This window comes from Lithobates pipiens, unplaced genomic scaffold (genome assembly GCF_037356315.1).
Source record: "Lithobates pipiens isolate NorthernLeopardFrog02 unplaced genomic scaffold, aLitPip1_a1.2 Scaffold_23, whole genome shotgun sequence".
Lineage (NCBI taxonomy): Eukaryota > Metazoa > Chordata > Amphibia > Anura > Ranidae > Lithobates > Lithobates pipiens.
In genome coordinates this window covers 305,876,822-305,883,546 of record NW_027507785.1, presented here as the reverse complement: position 1 = coordinate 305,883,546, position 6,725 = coordinate 305,876,822, and positions in this window count along the sequence as shown.

The following is a 6,725-nucleotide window of genomic DNA, read 5'->3' as shown; positions in this document are numbered from 1 at the left end:
ATCTACCCTTTATTGCTGGTGTTCTCTAATACAGGCATCTGCAGGAGTTAACCACCTCAATACAGTGCAGTTACACCCCCTTCCTGACCAGACCAATTTTCAGCTTTCAGCGCTCTCACAGTTTGAATGACAATTACTCAGTCATCCAACACTGTATCAATATGAAACTTGCGTCCTTTTTTCCACACAAATAGAGCTTTCTTTTAGTGGTATTTAATCACTAGTGGGTTTTTTATTTTTTGTGCTATAAATAAAATAAAACGTAAATTTTGTGAAAAAAATGCATTTTTCTTGGTTTCTGTCATAAATTTTTGCTAATCATTAATTTTTCTTCAAAATTTTGGCTAAAATTTATACTGCTACATATCTTTGGTAAAAATAACCCACATTAGTATATATTATTTGGTCTTTGTGAAAGTTATAGAGTCTACAAACTATGGTGCCAATCACTGAAAATTGATCACTTCTGATCAGGCCTTCAGTACAACAGGTGTATCTCATTTCTTGAGACACTAACAAGTTAGGAAAGTACAAATACCCCCCAAATGACCACTTTTTACAAAGTAGACATTCCAAGGTATTAAGTAAGTAGCATGGTGAGTTTTTTTAAGTTGTCATTTTTTCCCACAATTCTTTGCAAAATGAAGATTTTTTATTTTTTTTTACTAAATTGTCATATTATCAGGTTATTTCTCACACACAGCATATGCATACAACAAATTACACCCAAAAATACATTCTGCTACTCCTCCCGAGTATGGCGATACCACATGTGTGAGACTTTTACACAGCCTGGCCACATACAGAGCACTAACATTGATGTAGTACCTTCAGACGTTCTACGAGCAAAAATTACGCATCTCGTTTCTCAACCACCTATTACACTTTTGAAGGCCCTGGAGTACCAGGACAATGGAATTTCCCATAAAATGACCCCATTTTGGAAAGCAAACACCCCAACGTATAATCTGTGAGGCATAATGAGTCTTTTGAACGGTTCATTTTTTTCCAGAAGTTTTTGGAATATGTGGAAAAAAATTAAAACGCATTTTTTTTTTACACAAAATTGTCAATTTATAAGATATTTCTAACACATAGCATGTATATAGCAAAAATTACCCCCCAAAATACATTCTGCTACTCCTCCCGAGTATGGCGATACCACATGTGTAGGACTTTTACACAGCCTGGCCACATAGAGAGGCCGAACATTGAAGTAGTACGTTCAGGCGTTCTAGGAGCATAAATGACACATCTCATTTCATTCCTACCCATCACATTTTTGAAGGTCCTGGACCACCAGGACAGTGAAATTACCCACAAAATGACCCCATTTTGGAAAGCAAACACCCCAACGTATATTCTATGAGACATGGGCTGCAAATAGGTACTCGGGTACTCTGATGGGCTGGAGATAGGTACTCGGGTACTCTGATGGCCTGGTGACAGGTACTCGGGTACTCTGATGGCCTGGTGACAGGTACTCGGGTACTCTGATGGCCTGGTGACAGGTACTCGGGTACTCTGATGGCCTGGTGACAGGTACTCGGGTACTCTGATGGCCTGGTGACAGGTACTCGGGTACTCTGATGGCCTGGTGACAGGTACTCGGGTACTCTGATGGCCTGGTGACAGGTACTCGGGTACTCTGATGGCCTGGTGACAGGTACTCGGGTACTCTGATGGCCTGGTGACAGGTACTCTGATGGTTTGGCGACTGGTATTTGGGTACTCTGAAGGGCGGTGACAGGTACTCATATGGACTGTGACAGGTACTCGGGTACTCAGATGGGCCGTGACAGGTACTCGGGTACCCTGATGTGCCGTGACAGGTACTCGGGTACCCTGATGTGCCGTGACAGGTACTCGGGTACCCTGATGTGCCGTGACAGGTACTCGGGTACCCTGATGTGCCGCGACAGGTACTCGGGTACTCAGATGGGCCGGGACAGGTACTCGGGTACTCCGATGGGCCGGGACAGGTACTTGGGTACTCCGATGGGCCGGGACAGGTACTCGGGTACTCCGATGGGCCAGGACATGTACTCGGGTACTCCGATGGGCCGGGACAGGTACTCAGATGGGCCGGGACAGGTACTCGGGTACTCCGATGGGCTGGGACAGGTACTCGGGTACTCCGATGGGCTGGGACAGGTACTCGGGTACTCCGATGGGCTGGGACAGGTACTCGGGTACTCCGATGGGCTGGGACAGGTGACGAGCAGTGTTCCCGGGGAACACGCCGCCACCGACGTGCACGCGCAGCGCGCTCGCAATCGCGCGCATGCGCCGTGCACGTTCGGGGTGTGACCATCTGTGATCGGCCGTGACTTCATCACGGCCGATCACGTGGTAAACAGCCATAACGAATGGCTGTTCACCCCCTTCGGTGGCGAGCGGTGTCTCCGTGACACGCCGCCACCGAAGAAACAGGGATGCGCGCGCACGATCGCGCGCATTCCCTGTTTAAACGGGAGGACGTCATATGACGTCCTCCCGCCACAATAGGTGCGCCGCCTGGCCGTCATTTGACGGCCGGCGGTCGGCAACCAGTTAAAGTGGGTGTTGTGTGCCTCCAGCACAGTATACACCAGAAGATACCCCTTATTGCTGGTGCTGTCTGTTGCATATCTTGCATATTAGCCTTTAATATTAGCACTTTTGATTTCAAACGTTCGAGTCCCATAGACTTTAATAGGGTTCTAAAGTTCATACGAATTTTAGGTCCGTTCGGAGGTTCTGGTGCGAACCGAACTGGGGGGTGTTGAGCTCATCCCTACTAGTAAACCAAGAATAAACCTATTCACCCCTAGGGGAGCAAACTGAACAGGCCTATTCTAACATGAATAAACAAAAGAGAACAGGATGTCATCTAGCATATCAATGATCGCCCCTGATGTTAACCCCTTCCGAGCCAGTGTCATTAGTACAGTGACAGTGCAACATTTTTAGCACTGATCACTGTATTAGTGTCACTGGTTCCCAGAAAGTGTCAAAAGTGTCAGTTAGTGTCCAATTTGTCTGCTGCAATATCGCAGTCCCGTTATAGTTACTAGTATAAAAATAAATAAATAAAAATATCCCATAGTAAGTAGACACTAACTTTTGCGCAAACCAATTAATATACCCTTATTGAGGTTTTTTTTTTTTTTTTTTTTTTTTACCAAAAATATGTAGCAGAATACATATAGGTCTAAATTGATGAAGAAATTTGATTTTTTTTTTTTTTTTTTTTTTTTTTGTAGTGCAAAAAATAAAAACCGCATCAAATACAACCAAACGAACGTTCTATTTTGTGGGGAAAAAAAAGGATATCAATTTTATTTGGGTTAGAGAATAGCACGACCTCGCAATTGTCAGTTAAAGTAAAGCAAAAAAGGGAAAACAAAGAAAATACCAAATAGATATCAACAGGTGGGACTTTTAAGGCATGGAAGCAAATAGGAAAGTAGAAAAAATAAATTTATTTTATTGAAAAATACAATACAGTAACCGTGTTCAAAACAATATAAAAATCATATGAAATGATATAATTTGTACATTGAGCCCTTGTGTGTCGCGTTAAAGTAAAGCAGTGTCGTATCACAAAAAATGGCCTGGTCATGAAGGGGGGTAACTCTTCTGGTGGTCAATGAATGAGAGCTCGTATACAACTTTATCATTTTATTGAGGTGTCCTTTTTTTATCCCGGGACATTGTTACACACTTATTTTTATCATTTGTTATGTGTCGTTAAATACGTTTGGCATGCTTTGGATACCTGAGGATCCTATGGAGTTTTCTCCCAAAAAGTAATTGCGTTAGTAACTCAGTTACTACATTGGAAAAGTAATTAGTTACTCAGCAAAGTAACTGTGACAGGGGTGGCAGCGGTGGTACTTGAGGGGGTGGCAGCGGTGGTACTTGAGGGGGTGGCAGCGGTGGTACTTGAGGGGGTGACAGTGGTGGTGGTGTACAGTACTTGGGAAGGGGTGGCAGCGGTGGTACTGGGGGGGTGGGGCTGGCAGTGGTGGTGGTGTACTTGGGGGGGGGGGGGGGGGGGTGGAAGCAGTGGTACTTGAGGGGGTGCCAGAGGTGGTACTTGAGGGGGTGGCAGCGGTGGTACTTGAGGGGGTGGCAGTGGTGGTGTACCTGGGGGGTGGTGTACAGTACTTGGGAGGGGGTGGCAGTGGTGGTATTTGGGGGGGTGGCAGTGGTGGTGATGTACTTGGGGGGAGGGGGGGTGGTTTCAGCAGTGGTACTTGAGGGGGGCAGCGGTGGTGGTGTACAGTACTTGGGAGGGGATGGCAGCGGTGGTGCCGGGGGGTGCATGGTGGTGGTGTACTGGGGGGTGGCAGCGGTGGTGTACTTGGGGGGGGTGGCAGTGGTGGTGGTGTACTTGGGGGGGGGGTGTCAGCGGTGGTGTACATGGGGGGGGTGGCAGGCAGTGTGGCACTTGGGGGGGTGGAAGCAGTGGTACTTGAGGGGGTGGCAGAGGTGGTACTTGAGGGGTGGCAGTGGTGGTGTACCTGGGGGGGGGTGTACAGTACTTGGGAGGGGGTGGCCGCGGTGGTATTTGGGGGGTGGCAGTGGTGGTGATGTATTGGGGGCGGGGTGGTTTCAGCGGTGGTACTTGAGGGGGGCAGCGGTGGGGGTGTACAGTACTTGGGAGGGGGTGGCAGCGGTGGTGTACTTGGGGGGGTGGCAGTGGTGGTGGTGTACTGGGGGGGTGGCAGCAGTGGTGTACATGGAGGGTGGTGGTGGTGTACTTGGAGGGGGGGGTGGCAGGCAGTGTGGTACTTAGGGGGGGGTGCCAGCGGTGGTGGTGCCATCCTCTCCCACCACCACCTCTGCCTCTTACTGATCCCATCCTCCACCACTACTGTTCTCTGTTGTAGAAGTGATGGTGGGTGGGTAGGGATGGGACCAGTAAGAGGTGGTGGAGGACTTGGGATGGATCGATTGCACTGTAATTCGAATCGTCAGTCACTTACTTGAATCCTTCCAGGCATGCCTTTCCTCATGGGGAGAGAGAGAGACCCCCCCTTCACTCGATTGGCGTCAGCTGGTCAGCTGACTTCATTTTTCAGTGTCCACCGCCTCCCTACATTCTCTCTCTGGATAGGCGGGGCGGGATGGGGCGGTCCAGACAGTCTCTCTGAGTCTCAGCCTCTCCTCAGCTCAGCGGGCGAAAGCTCCCTCCCCGCGCAGGAACGAACGGCCAGGCAGCACGGCTACGGCAGGCCTCCCGGGCGGTAGATGTAATGAGTTACCATGATGGGAAGAGTAATCAGTTAGATTACTCGTTACCCTCTAAAGTAACTGGGTTAAGTAACTCCGTTTTATTTTAACTGTGTTACTTAAATCACTGTTTGACTCTCCACATGGAGTAACAACCTGCTTGCTGAGCAGCAATGACGTAAAACAAGTAGGCACTAAGCGGCCCAAAAGTTGCTCCCTACCATTGATTGCTAGGTTTGTTTGACAGAAGTATCCACTTGGACATCTGAAGAGAGATCCTCCTTTTCTGCAAGGAACATGATAGAAGACTCAGGACCCGGCCATTTATATATCCCAGAAATATTGACCTAAATCTGTGGACTTGTAGCATTCTGGACCCTGAGTGTTCTATCATCTTCCTTGCAAAGTTAACTGAACTTGAGCAGTTCTACAAAGCGGGCAAATACTGTGAAGTCTAGATGTGCAAAATTAGTAGAGACATCCCAACAGACTAAAGGATGGAATTAAAGCAAAGGGTGGTTTAACAAAATACTGACATAAAGGGGGGGGGGGGGGGGGGGGTGAGCCTTTTTGCAACTCAGTGTGGGTTATTTACCAAAGGAAAATCCACTTTGCACTGCAAGTGCACTTGGAAGTAAAGTCGCTGTAGATCCAAGGGGGACATGCAAGGAAAATAAAAAACAGCATTTTAGCTTGTACATGATTGGATGATAAAATCAGCAGAGCTTCCCCTCATTTCAGATCTACCCCTTATGCCGCGTACACACGGTCGAACTGTTTGACGTACTTAGTCCGTCATACAATCCGACGGACAATCCGGCGTACTTTCCACTGAAAGGACTTGACCACACACGGATACACAAACAGTCCGACAAAAGCTTGCGCGATGACGTGTACAGCACGTACGACGGGACTAGAAATAGGAAGTCCAAGACACAGCAAAACCCTGTAAATCCTTTCTGGGCATACGCCATTCTTAGTCCGTCGGACTAGCATACTGACGACCGTATTGTCCGCTGAAACCAAAGTACGACGGAAAGCTTTTTGGAAAAACCGAAATTCTTAGTACTCCGGACTGCACGCTGAAAAAGTCCGCTGAAGCCCACACACGAGCGGATTGTCCGCTGAAATGTGTTTCAACGGACTAAGTACGTCAAACAGTTCGACCGTGTGTACGCGGCATTAAATTTAGAGCGACTGCACTTCTAAGTGCACTTGCAGTGAAAAGTGGATTTGCTTTTTTGTAAATAACCCCCAGTGATTCGTTTAAAAAAAAAAATATGTCTCACATGTTGGTGTTCGATCTTTCAATTGGAAGTTCCACTAATAAATAGAGCTGGATAAAACAAAAACTGTATCTGTCTTAGTTTCAGGCTCCAAAGCAACAAAATGTGATTTCAAAGGGGGGGGGGGGGGGGTTCTTTTCTATTCCTATACCCACTCCCTGAGATTGGAGCAGAGATCAGTGATGTGTAAAACACAGCCACGCCCCCCACAGTTAACAC